We start from the raw sequence: 18949 nt of genomic DNA, 5'->3' as shown, positions 1-18949 counted from the left end.
TAGTCTGTTGCAGAGCCTGCATCCTGGGGTTGGTTAACCATAATTCTGGGGATTCCCTTTCCCTCAATATTATGTCAGACCCTTGATTCCACCCATCTCTCTTCTTCCCTAGTTTATGCCCTTGTGTCAGTGAGCACATCCACCAGAAGCATCTTCGGAAGCTTCATTAGAGATTATGAAGGAGCTCACAGAATCTCCAAGAGGACAGGGGAATAGGGTTTGGAGTCTGCATCCAGAAACAATATCCAAATTATCCATCAATCTATATTAAGGTATTCCTATACCTCCTGTGGTCAAAGGCACCAAAGACCTTGAGCAAGGGACACTACCAACTGGAACTTATGCCACGATTGCCTCTGAAAGCCCAATCTCTCACCACCCTCTCCTGGAACAGATCCTGTACAAAATCAATTTCCTCACATTTCCTCAAATTGAGGTCTCCATGGAAGTGTCTGACTGGAGGAGCCCAGGTCATGTGCCTACATATTTGCTGCAATAGATGCTGGACAATTGAGTTCTGGCTTCAACCTTGTAAAGGGAAGGGTCATAATGTGGGAATTTCCCAATATAAAAAGGGAATTCAGAGTTATTGGCTGGTCACAAATAGAACCACTGTCTGGCAAAGTTTGTATGTCTGAAGTGTCTTTGTTCTAATTTTACACTTTTCTTTTGGGATTCTGATGACACTGTTTCACTGAATTCTAGCTTCTAGAAATCCAAAACCAATTTTTTTTCTGATCCTTTTGGTGCAACCCACTTTTACTCTCTGCATAATTTTAGGATATTCTTTTGCTCTTTATTTTCTCAGATTCAATCAAGATGATTGGTCTTATTTGTCAACAATGTTCTAGAACTTCTGATGTAGAAACTCATGTTCTTCATGGTGAGAAATTTTCTTAATTTCTTTGTATATTCCTTTCCACTCTTTTCAGTTCTTGCTCTGTGGAAATACATTTGGATATTAAACCTCTTAGACTGATCATCTAATTTTGTTATCTTTGCACTATTTTCCATCTTTTTGTTCATTATATTTTATTTTCCAAGCTTTCTAGCAGTTCATTTCCAGAAATTCTTTTGTTCTCTGGATATTCCTTTTATTATAGATTTCTGATGTTTTTCCATGGCTGCAGTTTTTCTTCCCTCTCTCTAGGAGTGTAAATTTTAGGGATTTTTAAAAAAAATATTCATTTGTGTTCTATGTTGTGTCTGTTTCTTCCAAATCCACCTTTCCAAGATATTTTGTTTTCTTTTATGTTAAATATTTTCCTCATATGTCTAGTTATTCTTGTATGTTTAAGAGTCAATCATTATAGAGTTGTGTTTCCTATGTAAGCCTGGTAGGCTTCACAGAGAGTGCTCTGACAAGGAGCAAGTCATTTCTTTTGCAGCTGGGGGCAACTTTCAGTCTCTAGAGGTAAGAGTATAATAAAAAGACTTTAAATTTATGCATCTGTCTCATTTGAAATTAGAGCCCAGGAATTCATACTGTTTTAATATTTTTGTTCTTCAGATACATTAAAAATAGAGAAAATAGAATATATAGCAAAAACCTGCATTCGAACCAGCCCAGAATGAACATCTTTATATTCACATGTTTGCTTCAAATGGTTTTTAAAAATAGCTTTATTGAAATGTAACTTACATAACAAAAATATCACCCACTTTAAGTGTACAATTCAGTAATTTTTGGTATATTTACAGAGCTATGCAACCATCACCAATACCTAATTTTAGAACATTTTCATCATTCCAAAAAGAAACCTCATGCCATTTGCAGTCACAGCCCATTTCCATCCTCAGCTCCAGACGACCATTAATCTACTTTGTCTTGATTTGCCTATTCTGGACAGTTCATATACAGGGATCATATGATATACAGTCTTTTGTGTCCATTTATTTCACTCAGCATGTTTTGGAGTTCAGCCATATTGTAGCATATATCAGCATTTTGTTTCTTTTTGTTTTTTAATAATTTTTCATTTTTATGAATAGATCACATTTTATTTATGCACTCATCAGCTGATAACATTCGGGTTGTTTTAATCTTTTGGCTATTATGATTGATGCTGTTATGAAAATTCATGTACAAATCTCTAAGTGGACATTTATTTTTCCTGTGTAGATACCTAGGAATGGAATTGTGTTATATAGCAGCCCTATGTTTAATGTTTTGAGAAACTGTTATGCATTTTCCCAAAGTGCCTGCAACATTTTGATTTTCCCCAGCAAATATATATGAGGGTTCCAATTTCTCAATGTCCTCATGAACACTTGTCTTTTTGTCTTTTTTTATAGCACTTCTAGTCAGCATGAGGTCTTATCTCATGGTTTTGATTTGCATTTCCTTAATGACTAATGATGCTGAGCATTTTTCCCTGTGTTCATTGGCCATGTATATTTTTTGAAGATATTTCTATTCCAATACTCTGCTGATTTTTTTGGGTTATTTGTCTTTTTGAGTTGCAAGTGTTAATATATCCTGGTTACAAGTCCTTTGTTGAATATATGATTTGCAAATATTTTCTCTCAGTCTGTGGGTAATCTTTTCACTTTCTTATGTCTTTTGAAGTACACAAGTTTTAAATTTTAGTAAAGTCCAATTTATCAATTTTCTTTACTGCTTGTGCTCTTGGTGTTTTATGTAATAAATTATTGCCTAGCTCAAGGTCATGAAGATATACTCCTGTGTTTTCTTCTAAGAGTTTTCTGGTTTTAGCTTACATTTGGGTCTATAATCAATTTTGGCTTCATTTTTGTGAATGGCGTGAGGTAGAGATCCATGTTCCTTCTTCTGTAGGTAGATATCCATTGTTTCAGCAACATTCGTTGAAAGACTATTATTTCACTGCTGTCTTGAAACCTTTGTTAAAAGGGTTTATTTCAGACTCTCAATTTTATTCCATTCAACTACATAGCTATCCTTATACCAGTGTCTTATTATAGCTTTGTATAATTTTGTATATTAAAGTTTTGAAATGGAGAAGTATGAGTCATCCACATTTTAAAATTCTTTTTCAAAACTGTTATGGTTATTCTGGGTCCTTTATGTTTACATATCAATTTATGATCAGCTTTTAATTTCTGGAGGTTAGGGGTGGGGAGTCAACGGAAAAATAGAGATTACACTGAATCCATAGATCAATTTGGTGAGTATTGCCATCTTAACAATATTAAGTCTTCTGATCCATGAATATGGAATGATTTTTCATTTACTTAGCTCTTCTTTAACAATATTTCATAATTTCTACAGTAAAAGTGTACTTTTTTGCTATTCCTAAGCATTTATTTTTTTGATGCTATTGTGAATGGAATTAACTTTGCGGAATTTTCATTGTGTATAGAAAGCAATTGATTTTTGAATAATGATCTTCTATCCTGCAACCTTACTGAACTTGTTTATTAGGTCCAGTAGTTTGTTCATGGTTCCTTAAGATTGTCTCTACATAAAATCATTTCATGTATCAATATAGTTTTATCCTTCCTAATTTGGATGCCTTTTATTTCTTTTTGTTGCCTAACAGCCCTGACTAGAAGCTCCAGTGTAATGCTTACTAGAACTAGTGAGAACAGACATCCTGAAGGGTCTTGTCCCTGCAGCAAGTACTTTTAAATAGAAGAAATAAATACTCCCAGTGAAGAAGACCCTTTCAGATTCAAACCCAAATCCTAATTTCTTTCTCCTCCCTAGCATCGTGGATGTAGTGCATTTTCTGTGGGTGTTTTTGTGTGTGCATGTGCATTATATACTAATCCGGAGTATTGTTTTGTGCATCTATTTTTATTTTATATAAATGATTTTATACCAAATATGCTAACACTTCTGCAATTTTTAAATTCAACACTAACAGATTCAAGATATATTTATATATACCTATATATACCTACATATGTGGTCTGTCATAAGAATATATCTTATTGATGTATTTCTCTATTGGGGAGCATTTGGATTAGTTCCAGTATTTTACTATAAACAATGCTGCATTAAAAACCTTTTACATGTGTCCTTGTAATTATATGTGATAATTTACCTAGAGTAGATATTCCTAAGCATTATTTTTATGTGGTATAGAAATTATATCACCATATTTTTAGGTAGTGTAGAAATAATACAGATTACATTTTGTATATTGTTATGCAATGTCAAGTTGCTTTACCTACTGATTTTCCTAATTAACACACTCACTAGCAGAGAAGGAGTTTCTTTCTCCACACCACCAGATGTACTTGATGTCAAATTTCTGGTTGTTGGTGATTTGATTGGCAAAATAATTTATCTCTTATATTAATATGTTGCCAGTTTCCTGATGATGTGTGTTTTCATAGATTTAATGGCCTTTTGTGGGTTTTAGTTTTGTAATTTACTGGTTGCATACTTCATTTTTTCAGTTAAATTGTTTTTTTCTGATTTATAAAATTTTCTAAATATTAAGGATACTAATTCTCTATCTATTGTAGCAAACATATCATCCCATGTCACCACCTTCACTTGAATTTATGGTGTCTTAATTATTTTGAAAAATTAAGCATAATCATTTATTCTTTTCCATTGTGACCTGTTCCCTTTCTGTGTAAGTAATGCACTCTTCCATGAAGTCACAAAGATTCATTTTCATTGTTTTCTTTGTTTTTCATCTTTGTTTCACCCATTTAGAATTGTGTTGTTGTTGGGAGGTAGGGATCTGTGTGGTTATTGTTAGGATTTTTGGTATAAATCTAATTGTCTACCACCATTTTCACCACCGAGTTGGAATACTCCACTCTTGTATGCCAAGTTCAAATATAAGCATGGATCTCTTTCTAGACTCTCCATTTAAATACACTAATTTGCCTATTTCTGTGCCAAAACTGTAGTTTTAATTTAATTAAGTAGCTTTACACTTAGTATTGATACTCGGTAAGGCAAGTCCCCATGTCTTTATTCATCTTTAAAATTAGTAAAGCTAAACATCAGTATTCATTTTAGAATAAATTTGTCAAGTTCCATAAAAATCCTATTGATCTGAACTGAAATAGCATGAAGTTAAAATAAATTTGGTGGTGGACGTAGCTCCCATATTGAGCATTCCCATCAATTAATTGGTATAGTCCTCCATTTATTCAGATCTTATATGTATTTATAAAGTTTCATAATTTCACCCATAATGACAATGTATGTTTCTTTAGATACAGTCTTAGGAATTTTATAATTTTTGAGTGCTTTGTAAATGGCACTTTTTCTATTAATTTTTTTATTTATTGATCTTATATCTTTCCAAATCTTATACTTATTTCCTATTAGTTTGCTAGCTTGACCATGATTCTAAAGTTTCTCATATAGATGATATTTTCTGAAAAAAATACAAAAATTATTACCTCTTCTTTTCCAATAGCCATAGCTCTTATTCTTTTTCTTTCTTTTGGTAGCTGAGCAGGAACAGCAGTCTTATATAATTAAATACAATCTCTAGTAAAATGTTGAATGTTGACTTAGTAGAAATTATACCCTCATTTCAGACTTTAGCAAGTGTGACTCTAAACTTTAACATTAAGTTACATCCTATCATTTATCACCTTAAGACACACTTTTGAGACTAACAGAGACCAAGAGAAATCAGACATAAAGCAGGAGTCTAATCAAGTAGTTGAAAAACAACATAAAATATTTGAGAAATTTAATCTAAAAATTGACCTAATGGGCATATATTGAACTTCTGTAGTCCCAAATTGCAGTATCAAATTTTTTTAAGTACTTCATAAATTTCACAAAATTGACTATAAAGCTGTGACCATAAAACAAGTTTTAACAAATGTAAGAGGATAGAAAGCAGGTCCTCTGACCATAAAATAAAGTTATAAATTACTTTTAAAAATATAACTAGAAAAATCCCCTATTTTGTAAAACTAAAAATGCATTCTAAATAAAACTTTAACTAGAAAGAAGTAAAAATGGAAATTAGGAAATACTTCAAATGAGAGTGAATATTCTATGTTCTGAAACCTGTGAGATGTTAGTAAGCAGTAGTAAAAGGGAGATTTATAGGCTTAAATAAATAGCTAAGAAAAGATAGGCTGGAAAATTAAATGAGCTAAGCATCTAACTTCCCTGGACGTTAGAAAAAGATTACAGCAACGAAAGTAGAAGATAGAAAATAATAAGAAAAACCAGGATTGATGAAATAGGAACAAAAGTAAAAGTTGGCTTTTTGAAAAGTCAGAATTGACAAACTTCTGGTGAAAATGGGGAAGACCAGAGATCAAAGTCACATTAATACCAGAAAAGATAAAGCATCATAACTACAGATGCTGCACATGGAAACAAAAATTTAGTAAGTATAGTGTGACAAGTTTAAGCCAAAATATTTTAAAATTCAGGTGAAATAAGTAAATTCTTAGAAAAAAAACAGCAAAATTGACAAAAGAAAATATAGAACACTGACTATATCTATAACCATCAAGGAAACTGAAGTGCTAGTCAAAACTCTTTAAATAAAGAAAACCTAGGCCCAGAAAATTTTACCAAACATTCAAGGAGGACGTACTTCCAAGTTTAGACAAATTTTCCCATAGAAGAGAAAGTATTTTCCAACATGTTCTATAATACAAACTTTATTAAAGAAGTCTCAAATAAAGACACTATGAGAAAGGAAAATAATGGACCAATCTCACTTAGGAACATAGGTGCAAAAGTCCTAAATAGAATCTGAATGAACAGATTCCTGCAATATATTCATCATGATCAAGGTGGGTTTATTTCAGGAATGAAAGGTTAGTTGACAGTTAAGTAAATTAATATAATAATATACACAGAGTAAAAGAGAATCACATTAGATGCCAACAAGTGTTTGATAAAATTCATTATCCATTTAGCAAACTAAAAATTGTGTGGGGAAATTTTAATTGAATAAAATGTACTGACCCAAAACCTTCAGTAAAAGTCATACGTAACAATGAAAATTTGAGAGCTTTCCCGTTAAGATCAGGGAGAAGACAAGGAAGCCTATGATCTCACTGGATGTCCGACCTGACATAAGGCAGGAAGGGGAAAAAAGAAGTGGGAAAAAGACTGGGAAGGAGAGACAAAGCTATCCTTATTCACAGATATGACTGTCTACATAAAAAATCCCAAAGAGTTATGAGTTCACTGTTTTAATTAATAAGAGGGTTTAGCAAGGTCTCTGCATTTAAAGTACAATATATAAAAAACAATTACTCTTACATATACCAGCAACAAACAATTGGACAATCAAATTAAGAAAGAGGCCACTTACTAAAGTATTAAAAATTGAGCAGCATCTAAGGCTAAAGCTAACAGAAATTTACAAGATGGCTATGGAAACAATATAAATTTACTTAGAAGCAATTAAAGAAGACCTAAATAAATGGAAAGACATAACCTATTAATAGATTTAGACTCAATATTGTAGAATTGTTAATTTCTTCTTGAGATTCAGTTATCCCCAAAGTAATTTTGTAAAACATTACATTTAAGATTTTATACTGAAGCGCTAAGGGCCATGAAGAACCCAGCACTGAGAAGAGAGGGACAAGGCCAGGCTTGCTTCACAGGATTATTCCAAGAGCCTCTATCACACTCCGCATAGAAGGAATTTCTGGTGCATCTGTGAAAGGCATGACTATAAACCCTTCAGAAGATAGTATCTGACAATACCAATGTAACCTCAAAGTTGGGAAGAATTTCTTAAGAAATACCATGCACTAAGCAAAAAGGAAAAGACTGATAAACTGAATTACCCTAATATTAATGGTTTTGTAGATCAAAATATACCAAAAAGAAAAGCTAAGAAGTGGAAAACATATATGTAGCACAAATAAGTGACAGAGAACTGGTGCCCAATGTATTAAGAACTCATAGAAATCAATATAAAAAGAAGATAATTCAGTAGAAACACTTAAACAGATATCCCACAAAAGAAGAAACTCAAGTGAACAATAAACATAAAATGATTAGCAATGAAGGAAAAGCACCTTAAGACTCCATAAGATATCACTATAAACCCACCAGATTACCTAGAATTGAGAAGTTGGACAATATCAAGTGTGGTGAGATTACAGGACAAGGAGAACTCAAACCTGCTGACAGGGTGTATAAATGAAATGTATACCCACGCACCTCCACACATTTACAAAAATGTACATCGTGGCATTATTTGTAATATCATCATACTGGAAACATAATTATTAGAATAAATTATCCTGTGTATTTTTTATTGAGCACTTTATTGTAGAATTAGAAAGAAGAACAAATAATATAAATCTAAGAAAAGCTGGTGGAAGGAATAAGTGACATTAAGATTAGAAATTAATGAATTGGTTAGTATTTGTAAAAGCTTAATGGCAAATAGATCCAAAAAGATAGACCTCTGCAGAAGCAGAGCTAGTCAGGAGGGAAAAAGACCATATGTGGTAGGAATAAGTGAAAAAGTAGGAGTAAGAAAAATGGTACACTAACATAATATTTTAGGAAAATACATGATATTAAAAGGAAGCTAAATAATTTTAAAATATTTTAATTGACATTATTGAAAAAAGTAACAACTATGGAATAAACTGGAAATAATTTTTAGGAAAATACATGATATTAAAAGGAAGCTAAATAATTTTAAAATATTTTAATTGACATTATTGAAAAAAGTAACAACTATGGAATAAACTGGAAATAATTTTTTAAAATAATAAATAATCATTCTTCCTCCCCAGCTGTTGTGCCCAGATGTCCTCATGGGGGTAGCTTGGGGTTGGGAATCAGGGTGCAGAGTATAAACAGCCCAGTATACTGTGTACTTTTACCCAAGTAAATTCTATATAGTATACAACAGCTATATAAAAGCAAAACATAAAAGAAAGCATATGATTCATTTACATAAACATTTTGAACATTTTACATGATTCATTTACATAAACATTTTGAATATTTATATAAAGTTCAAAAATTCAAAAAGACTATATATCATTTAGAAATGAGTACATAGGCATTTATTGAAATTTACTTGGGGGCTTTACAGTTAATTTTATGAATGTCCAACATTTTTTGAAAACAATGTATATTTCTTTTGTTTTGGTTGAAGGATTTTATATACACATATAAATGCAACATATAAATGTATATGCAAATATAAATACAGTAAGCATACGTATCTATGCACACATTGCATCAATGTTGCTAATTTGTTTAATATGGCAGAGGCTGCCATTAAAAAAAAAATTCCCACCATTATAGATTTGTAAGTTTTACCATTTAATATGCTTCAAATTTTTCCAGACCATGCAATTAGTTACATACATGTTCATGATTTAATGTTTTCCTAGATTTTTCTTTGGAATGCAATTAGATGCCCCACAAATGTCCTTGTTAATGCTACTCAAAGAATACTTTTGATAATTAATTTGCTACACAGTCTTTTGTTGTTTTTTAGCATTTGCCTGGTATGTCTTTTTGTATCTCTTTATTTTCTATATTTTAGTTCTTTCATTTTAACTGTTTTTTTAATATGCTTGCTTTTAATTATCTTAGTAATAATGGTGTGGCCAGCAAGTGATAGGTAGCTATGTGCTTGAATTGGGTAAGAGGTGGTTAAATTATAACATTATCTAGTAATCTAGCCTGGACCATCAGCAAATTTCATTTTGAGGCTGTTCCCAGGAAATCATCTCTCTAGGTCTCAAAGTATCTTCAATTAAAATCAGGATTTGTTAGTAGAAGGCAAGCTACTTTCTTTTTCTATCCTTTCCACTTATCAAAATAGATTAAAGCACCAGCTTTTTAAAGTAGAAAATTAATCATTTTAGGTTAAAAATAGAACAGATGCTATCATTTATACTTCTTTAAGTATAATTTCTAACTTGTGAGCATTGAGTTTTTTTCTTCCATTTTCTTACTAAAAGCCTCAAGCAAAATTTTCACATTTTGTGGGCTGGTAACTTTGCAATGAAAGGGTTTACTAGCATTGGAGAAAGTGATTCAATTAGAAGAGGAGGGAAGTGGATTAAATGAGAGCTGTGACTGGATTCTGGGTGGGGCTGACTGAATTAGAATTTTGATGGTATGTATAGAGCCTAATAATCACATGATTTTCATTTAGAGATTCTTTCCTGAAAAGAAATCATCTTTCTGTGTCTTGGCATATCCTCACTGCAAATCTGAATTTCAGACTAGCAGAATGTTAATTATTTTTTTCCTTTAAAATATAAAAGAGATTTAGACAATAACTTTCTACATAAAAATGTGACTTTTTCCTGTTAAAACTCATCCATTCATTCACTCATTCACTCATTTGAAAATCGTTATGAGCACCTATTAGTGCCAGGCTCTGTCTCAGATGCTTGGCTTACATCACTGAGCAATACAAAGATTCTTGCATTTGTAGAATTTATATTCTGTATGGGACAGAAAAAGAAATAATAAAAATTTATATAGGATTGAATAAGGATCATACTATACAGGATCATGAATGATATATGCTACACAAAAAAGATAAGTAGAACAGGTTAAGGGAGATAAGAAATGCAGGAGGGTGGGGACCAAGGTAGAGGATGGCTGAAACTTTAAATAGGGCTGTCATGGTTGGTTGACCTGATTTGAACAAAGGCTTGAGTAAGACAGGTAAGAGTATTCTTGGCTGAGGAAATGGCTAGTGCAAAGGCCCTAAGACAGGGGCTATGTTCAGACAACACCAAGAGAGACACAAGCAACACAGGAGGCCAACTAAATAGGGGAGAGTATTGTAGGTTAGTATGAGTCCTTTTACTGTAAGGGCAATGGGGAGCCAATGCCTCCCCACCATCTGACTCTATTCCCTTTTCTCCCAATCCCATTCAATAATATTATTAATTAAAAGAATCAGTGTCAGTTTGATGCTGTAATGTGGTAATTCATTGTTAGTTTACTTTCATTTTCATAATAGGGAAGTTGAGTGTCTTTTATGTTTGTTGTCTATTTGGAATTGCTGTTTCTGGATGGCTTCTTTATATTCTTTGCCTATTTTTTCACTGGGTTGTATTTGGTATGTGTACTACTATTAGTAATAGTACTAGTAGTAATAAAGTTTTACATGTTATAGGCATAACAGAATTTACCTGCTAATTGAATATTTATCTTTTGACTTAATTTGGGGCATCTTCTGCCATAAAATTAAATTTTTATATAGATAAAATTTTTAAGTTATTTCTCTTATAGTTCTTAGGTGTCCTGCCTTGATTGAAAGGTCTTTACAAACCCTAGGTTGTACAAATAGTCTATTAAATTTCCTTTTTAAATTTATATAGTTTTTCTTCTTTTGGATGTTTAATTCAACTGGATATAGTGTTTGTATAAGCATTGAAGCTGGAATTCCTACATCCTCCCATAAGAATAATCAGTTTTGTAATCACAGCTATTATATAAAACATCCTTTATACATTGATTAAAATAGTAACGTTGTCATATTAAAATGAAGGAGCATTTTTTTTTCAGTTGCCTAATGATTTATTCATTCTCTTTTGTGAAGCTTACATTGTAGGCATGCTTAGGCTAAATTTTTTTTTTCTTCCTTTTCTTTTTGAAGGAGCGTTTTTTTAGGCTAAGATATACTACACCAGATCCAAAAGCTGGTGAGAATGACCTGAAGGGGATGGATTCACAGATAATTAAAGACAGGAAATACAGCAGGGCGCCAGGTACTGGGAAAGCTGGAGAACTTGGAATCCAGAGAACAAAGGAGAGGGTTTGGGGTCACCACACATGGAAAACTGAGGGTTTGGGCAAACTCAAGGGCAGCTTGGTAGATTTGCCTGGGGGGAGATAAGCAGGCCTTGTTTAAGAGCTTCTTTCTCCAGAGAAGTCAGAGCATCACCGACTCCTGGGAAAGAGGGTCAGGAGGGAAACGTGGGTGGAAGAGGGGTGTGGACTTGAGCAACGGGGAATGTGGGAAATTATATTATTGCAGAGTGGGAATAAAAAATTAAGAGTATAAGAGGATTAGCAGTAGAATTAAGGGTTCAAATAGATTTTTGTATTAATGGGTTTAAAATGAGAATTCTTGGGAGGTTATATAAGATTTTTGCGAGCAAAGGCAGCTGATAGGATGAATTTTAAGTTTTTAATAAACTTAATTTTAGTTTCTTTTTCTAATACTTTCAAAACATTTAAGCCAAAAGCTTTATAGTTTATTAGTACTTTAAAATCAGTTAAATAAACTTTTTACTTAATACTTACTAACACTTTAATTTTCTTATTTCTTATTAATACTTTCAGACCATTAAGTCAAAGCTTTAAATTTCACAGACTGATTAGATGTTGCTATTAATGAAATTACAGGAGTGGTTATTTAATCATGGTTGGTTATCAAAAGATTAGGTGGTGGGCTAGATGTTAAATGAATCAGGGTCATTAATTCAGACCTGATGAAGGCCACTAGAACAAAAACCAAGGGTATTTTCTGGAATGCTGTCAGCACCTTGTCATTATTACTTCATTTCTCCACTTCGTAGTGCATCAGTCATTCATTCAACAAATACTTACTCAGCGCCTATTATGTGCCACGCACTGTTCTATCTGCGGAGGATACACATATGAACAAGACACAAGGTTCCTGTTTTTCTGGAACTTATGTTCTAATACAGGAAGATAGACAATAATAAAATAATATTAATAATAACAACAGCTAACATTTAGCAAGTATTGTTTGTTGAGACAGTTTTAAGCACTTTACAAGTATTCACTTTAAATCTTACAGCATTGTAAGGTAGAGACTAGAATTATCTTCATTCTGTACCTGAGGAAACTGAGGCACAGAAAAGGAAAATAACATGCCTAAGGTCACAGAGCTAGCAGAGGGCAGAGCTGGAATTTCAAACCGTGAGAGTCAGGCTGTAGAGCTCTTTCTCTTAATGACTTTGCCATGCTTCCTCTCAGACAAGAAAAACGGCAGTAAACAATGAACAGAGTAAAGTTCAGGATTGTTTAGTACTATGAAAAAATAATAAAGGGTGATGCGACAGTATTTTTGTGTTGGAAGTGAAGATGTAGATACGAGGGAAAAACTCATGGAGGTGACATCTGAGCTGAGACCTGAAGGATGGTGATCTGTTATCGTGGGACACAGGCAGCAGAGTGGAATCTTTCCCTGTTTGTGAAACAGAAATGCCCAGCTGGCGGTAGCTAGGGCTTAGTATGTGAGAGTGATTGATTGGAAGCGAAGTCAGAGATAGTCAGGAACAGGAGCCCATGGGGCCTCTGGTCACATTAAGGAATTTGATTTTTTATTCTAAAATCAGTAGATTTTTATGCAGAGAACAGCATTACCTGATTCTTTAAAGATCAGTCTCACTGCTATATTGACTTTAGGACAAAAGTGGAAGCAGGAACAGCTCCCCTCCCACTAGAACTTGGGCTTCTTTAAAAATACAACTTTTAACCAACAATACAAATACAACCTTTGCTTTGAAGACTAATATTTTTGCAGGAATGGTACCTTTATAAAGATCGTGGTTGCCCCCGTATATATTTGTTCTTTCTTCAAATCCAATTAAATGAAAATACTAGTTATTCAGCCCAACTCTCTAGGCTCGCTGGGTCTAGCTCAGCAGAAACGAAGCAGGAGCCGGTGGATCAGCTGGGCGCAGTCCTTTTCTACGCTCTCTGTCGCTAGGCGGGGATGTGGACGCTCTGTCGGTAGCCGGAGATGTGGAGTCGGCTACCCGGAGCTTTCTGTCCACGAAAGAGTCTAGCAGGGAGTCGGGGAAGGAAAAGACGGACGAGACCTCCAAGGTACAGCACCGCGCTTAGAGTCCACTCTGAAGCACTGGTGTCAAAGGGCCACTCACTCTAACGCCTAGGCTCGGCCCCACCCCGTCGTCATGCCAACGTACCCCTTGGCTTCCGCGGATTGGTGGCTGCCTCCGACTATGACGTGCCTCCGACTATGACGTGCGTCCGAAGAGCCCGGGGTTGCTTCCGGTTCTTGGACTTTGGCGCAGGGGTTTCTGGGAGTCTCGAGTGGTCATGGTGTCTGTGTGAGCTGCGGAGGTCGCTGCGTGGGACCGCGGCCAACGTGAGCGGCAGGAGGCTGGCGGATTGTCTTCCTTGTTCACGTGGGGCGGAAAGGGCGGTGGGTTCGGGGTTGGCGGCGAAGGGTGCTCGGGAGACGCGGGCACCGGCGGAGCCGCGCCGCGCCGCGGGAAGGCAGCTGTGGCGGCTAAGCGGGGTTCACCGGCCTCGCCCCACCGCGGGTCGGGCCTGGGGGAGGAGTTGGCGAATCCCGGGGACAGCCCGAAGGCTCCCTGCCCTGAGGCGGGTGTGATGGTTGGTCACCGGTGGGGGGGACGTGGGAGGCAGTGGTGTCCCCGGGTCAGAAAACCCTGTTTCTCCCTCTCTGGATACATCCCCTTTCCTGTTCTGAAAATCTGGAGAAGTGAACCAGTTCCCCCAGCTTTCCCACACACTTGCTTTTCCAACATTTGAAGGGTTTGGGGAGCCATATCTGCTGGGCGATACACTTTTGACTGCTCAAACCCAGAAGTACCATGAACACTTTTGGTTATCAGAATGAATCATTTAGGGTGAGGTTCCTGTCTTTTGGACATTAACTAAATTATAAGTTCTTCCTTCTTTAAATATACCTGGATTGCTATATACTTTCCTCTTAAGACTGCTTTCGCTGCATCCCACAGAAGTTGGGGCTTTGTGTTGTTGTCATTTGTTTCCATTTATTGCGTGATCTCTATTTTAATTTGGTCGTTGATCCATTGATTATTTAGGAACATGTTGTTAAGCCTCCATGTGTTTGTGGGCCTTTTTGCTTTGTACAATTTCGTTCTAGTTTTATACCTTTGTGGTCTGAAAAGTTGGTTGGTAGAATTTCAATCTTTTGGAATTTACTGAGGCTTTTTTTGTGGCCTAGTATGTGGTCTATTCTGGAGAATGTTCGATGTGCACTTGAGAAGAATGTGTATCTTGCTGTTTTTGGATATAGAGTTCTATAGATGTCTACTAGGTCCATCTGTTCTAGTGTGTTGTTCAGTGCCTCTGTCCTTACTTATTTTCTGTCTGGTGGGGGAGTGAGTGGTGTGTTGAAGTCTCCTAAAATGAATGCATTGCATTCTATTTCCTCCTTTAGTTCTGTTAGTATTTGTTTCACATATGCTGGCGCTCCTGTGTTGGGTGCATATATATTTATAATGGTTATATCCTCTTGTTGAACTGACCCTTTTATCATTATGTAATGCCCTTCTTTATCTCTTGTTACCTTGTTTGTTTTGAAGTCTTATTTTGTCTGATGTTAGTACTGCAACACCTGCTTTTTTCTCCCTTTTGTTTGCATGAAATATCTTTTTCCATCCCTTGACTTTTAGTCTGTGCATGTCTTTGGGTTTGAGGTGAGTTTCTTGTGAGCAGTATACAGATGGGTCTTGTTTTTTTATCCATTCAGTGACTCTGTGTCTTTTGATTGGTGCATTCAGTCCATTTACATTTAGGGTGATTATTGAAAGATAGGTACTTATTGCCATTGCAGGCTTTAGGTTCGTGGTTACCAAGGGTTCATGGTTAGCTTCTTTAGTATCTTACTGTCTAACTTAACTCGCTTATTGAGCTTTTATAAACACTGTCTGGTGATTCTTTATTTCTCTCCCTTCTTATTCCTCCTCCTCCATTCTTTATATGTTGGTTGTTTTATTCTGTGCTCTTTTGTGTTTTCTTTAACTGCTTTTGTGGGTAGTTGATTTTATTTTTTGCCTTTAGTTAGTATTTAGTTGGTCTGCTTTCTTTGCTGTGATTTTATTTTCTCTGGTGACATCTATTTAGCCTTAGGAGTGCTCCCATCTAGAGCGGTCCCTCTAAAATACCCTGTAGAGGTGGTTTTTGGAAGGCAATTTCCCCCAATTTTTGCTTTGTCTGGGAATTGTTTAATCCCTACAGCCATGTGTTTTTTTAGTAACATTTTTGCCCTGGTTTGTTTCCACGTTAGACAAACCACTCAGGATGCCCCTGAAGAGGTTTGGAACTGTGACTTCAGGAGGGAGCTAGAGGAGAGAGAGAGAGCTGCTGCAAGAGAAAAAAATAGGGATTGTCCAACTCGAGGTACTAACATACCCCAGACACTGGACTTATAAAATCACAAAACCAGTAGTTTTTGTTTCATTTGCTAATTGGAACAGTTTTTGTTTTTGTTCGTTTGCTTTAAAATACTGATGTAAACAACTTAAGATGTTATTTGCCTTAAAATACTGGTAACACTTTCTTAAATGATTAGATTAGAGATGATGATGAGGTTGATTCCAGTTATGTCCTTTTATGCTTTTTTTTTAGAAGGAACAGGATGATCTGGGGATATTTAGCAGCCATTGTTTCAATTCACATCAAGTTTTGACTGTTTACTTTTTGACGCCCCATGGTTTCTGTCTGTGAGGTTTCTCCTGCTTTTGTCACTAGTCCTTGGTGGGCATCAGTTACAGAATCTTTTCTATTTTTCCAGGATATGTAAACTATTTCTTAAATTTCCTGATGGAGACTACATTTCCCATATTAAAATCAGTACTTTAATTCACTCAGCAAACAGTTGCCAGAGGCTTGTTTGCCAGGCATCTGGTTGTGGTCTCTGCTATCACAGTGCTTGTAATCTAAGCTCTTGGTGGCCACAAGTCCCTAAAATGTTACAAGAAATGCAGTATTTGTTTCAGTGAGCTGAATAATGTTTGTGTTTTCCCAGAGTGTACAACCTCCTTCAGTGTCCAAGAAGCCTCGGTTAGACCAGATTCCGGCTGCCAACCTCGATGCGGATGACCCTCTAACAGACGTGTGTTTTGTTTTCTCCATTCATCATCTTCTTTTTTTTTTTTACCATTTCTATTTTATTTATCATGCTTCCTGAAATACTTTTATTCTTTTGGCTTTGAGAAGTGATGTGTGTGTATTTTTACTTACTGCTGTTCACATGTGGCCCTGTCTTCAATGCTAAACTTTACAGCTGATTTTAAAACAAAAAGTATTATTGTGTGGTTGATCCAACTTCAATAACAAGTTTGATCTCTGGAGAGCCAAATAGGGAAGTAAGCTCTTAAAGGGTACATATGCTTTCCTAAAAAATAATTCCCCGTATTAAGCCCTGGAGATTGACTGCTATGTTACATGCCTCCAGGGGGCATTCTTTATACTGGGCTTCCTATCAACAGTATCCCTTAGAGTTGAATCCACGGATCTTTGCACATTAGATACCAAAGGTGTCCCTTCCAGATGTGCAGGCTACTTAATGGCTTCCTCTGTGCTTCGGGAAGGAAGTGATCTGTGTGAAAGGGTTTTTAGGATTAGCGTTTCAATTAACATTAAAATTTCAATGGGACTCTATAATTAATTTGCAGTTTTCTACACACAGTGGAAAAATCTGAGTGGCCTTTCATGCGTAACATCTAAGTACATATATCAAAATTAATTCTAAGGTTGACAGATTGAATTAAATACTTAACACTGTAATTAAAGGGAACCCAATTTTAAGTGAAATTTAATTAGATAGTTCATTTGAAATTATTCTGAGAATTTAGCACCCTCTTTTGTACTTTCATTATCCTTATTTCCTACTTAAAGTAGTTTTGAGCTACATAAAATGATTTAATCCTCAGGGTGATACACTGTGTACGTGGTACTGTGTATCAGTGTGAAGTTTTCCTTTTCTGATTCTAGAAATACAGTTGACCCTTAGCCAGCACAGGTCTGAACTACAGGGGTCACTTCAATGGAGTTTTATGTTTTTTATGTGGATTTTTTTAGTAAATGTATTGGACAGTTTTTTGGACATTTGTGACAATTTGAAAAAACATTTTCTTTCCTCTAACTTTATTGTAAGAATACAGTATATAGTACACATAACATACAAAGTATGTGTTAATCAACTGTTTATGTTACCTTGTAAGGCTTCTCATCAACAGTAAGGTATTCGTTTTTGGGGAGTCAAAAGTTACACAGATTTTTGACCATGTGAGGGGTTGGCACCTCTAATGCCCATGTTGTTCGAAGGTCAACTGTGTTTTCATATTTAAGAGCCCTTTTGACCATGTAAATTTGAAAGATAATTTGTTATGCTGTTTGCTGTTACAATCTCTCAAACATATCAGGGGTGATATTTTAGTAAGTACTGAAAGGCATGTTTGTGGGGTTTTCTTTTTTTGTTGGTTGGTGATTTTAGTCATATTTAGATACATTTATCTTCCCCAGTGGGAAAATTAATCCTGCTGAAAGATTTGGCAAGTGCAATTTTTATGGAAAAAAGTGATAGTGTTCATTTTCACTCCAGTCTTGTTACTTTTAGTAATTTACTGCTCCAGCCCAAGTTATGTTTAGAATTCCCTATTAATTGAAGCTCCTGAATATTACTGTTCTTTACCCTGTCAATTCCTCACAGATTTATTGTCTCTTTGTCTAAAATGTAAAAACTGCCTTCTTTGTCATTTCTTTATGTTCAATTTCATTATTGGGCCTCTGTGTGCATATAATTAAACTTCAGTTTTTTTTCTCTTGTTAATCTGTCTCATGTCAATTTGATTCTTAGACCAGCTAGAAGAACCTTGAAAGGTAGAGGGAAAAATCTTCCTCCCCAACAATCCCAAACTGTACGATCACAAATATATCATAGACCCTGGTAACAGGGAATGGAAGTTTTTTCTATCGCACATAAGCAGTTATAAAAATTGACTATATTTTAACCAATGAGTAAAGCACAATGAGTTCAACAAAATGATGAAAATGTAAATAACATTCCTTGAACACTAGGAAATCAAAGTATGAATAAACAATGTTTTATCAAAATACAAAGCATTCTATTTAAAAATGTAAAAGCATGCCATTAAAGAATCAAGGAATGATATGGACTAATTGCAAATTACTGTATGAGATGTACTTAAGACAATTATCAGAAGAAATTATTTGGTATTACATATTGATAACAATAAAATGAAAAAACATTTTACTCAAGAGGCCTAGAAA

General features: G+C 35.0%; 3 long non-coding RNA genes across 3 annotated transcripts in view; 2 read left to right on the top strand and 1 right to left on the bottom strand.

Moving 5' to 3' along the window:
• The window catches only part of LOC140849994 (uncharacterized), a 40637-nt gene extending 36767 nt beyond the window's left edge, over positions 1-3870 (top strand). The window contains exon 3 of the long non-coding RNA XR_012132592.1: positions 113-3870. This is a non-coding gene — a long non-coding RNA (uncharacterized lncRNA). The remainder of the gene's footprint in view (positions 1-112) is intronic.
• Positions 3871-6614: 2744 nt separating this feature from the next.
• LOC140849995 (uncharacterized) lies at positions 6615-13823 on the bottom strand. The gene is made up of 3 exons (XR_012132593.1): positions 13449-13823; positions 12497-12588; positions 6615-10374 (listed from the first exon to the last, which is right to left on the bottom strand). It is a non-coding gene; the product is annotated as an uncharacterized lncRNA (long non-coding RNA).
• Positions 13824-13908: 85 nt separating this feature from the next.
• LOC108409200 (uncharacterized) lies at positions 13909-18488 on the top strand. Its single transcript, XR_005060130.2, has 3 exons — positions 13909-14027; positions 15942-16054; positions 16683-18488. It is a non-coding gene; the product is annotated as an uncharacterized lncRNA (long non-coding RNA).
• The last annotated feature ends 461 nt before the right edge of the window (positions 18489-18949 follow it).

This window comes from Manis javanica, chromosome 6 (genome assembly GCF_040802235.1).
Source record: "Manis javanica isolate MJ-LG chromosome 6, MJ_LKY, whole genome shotgun sequence".
Taxonomy (NCBI): Eukaryota; Metazoa; Chordata; class Mammalia; order Pholidota; family Manidae; genus Manis; species Manis javanica.
This window is presented reverse-complemented; position numbering and strand designations above follow the sequence as displayed.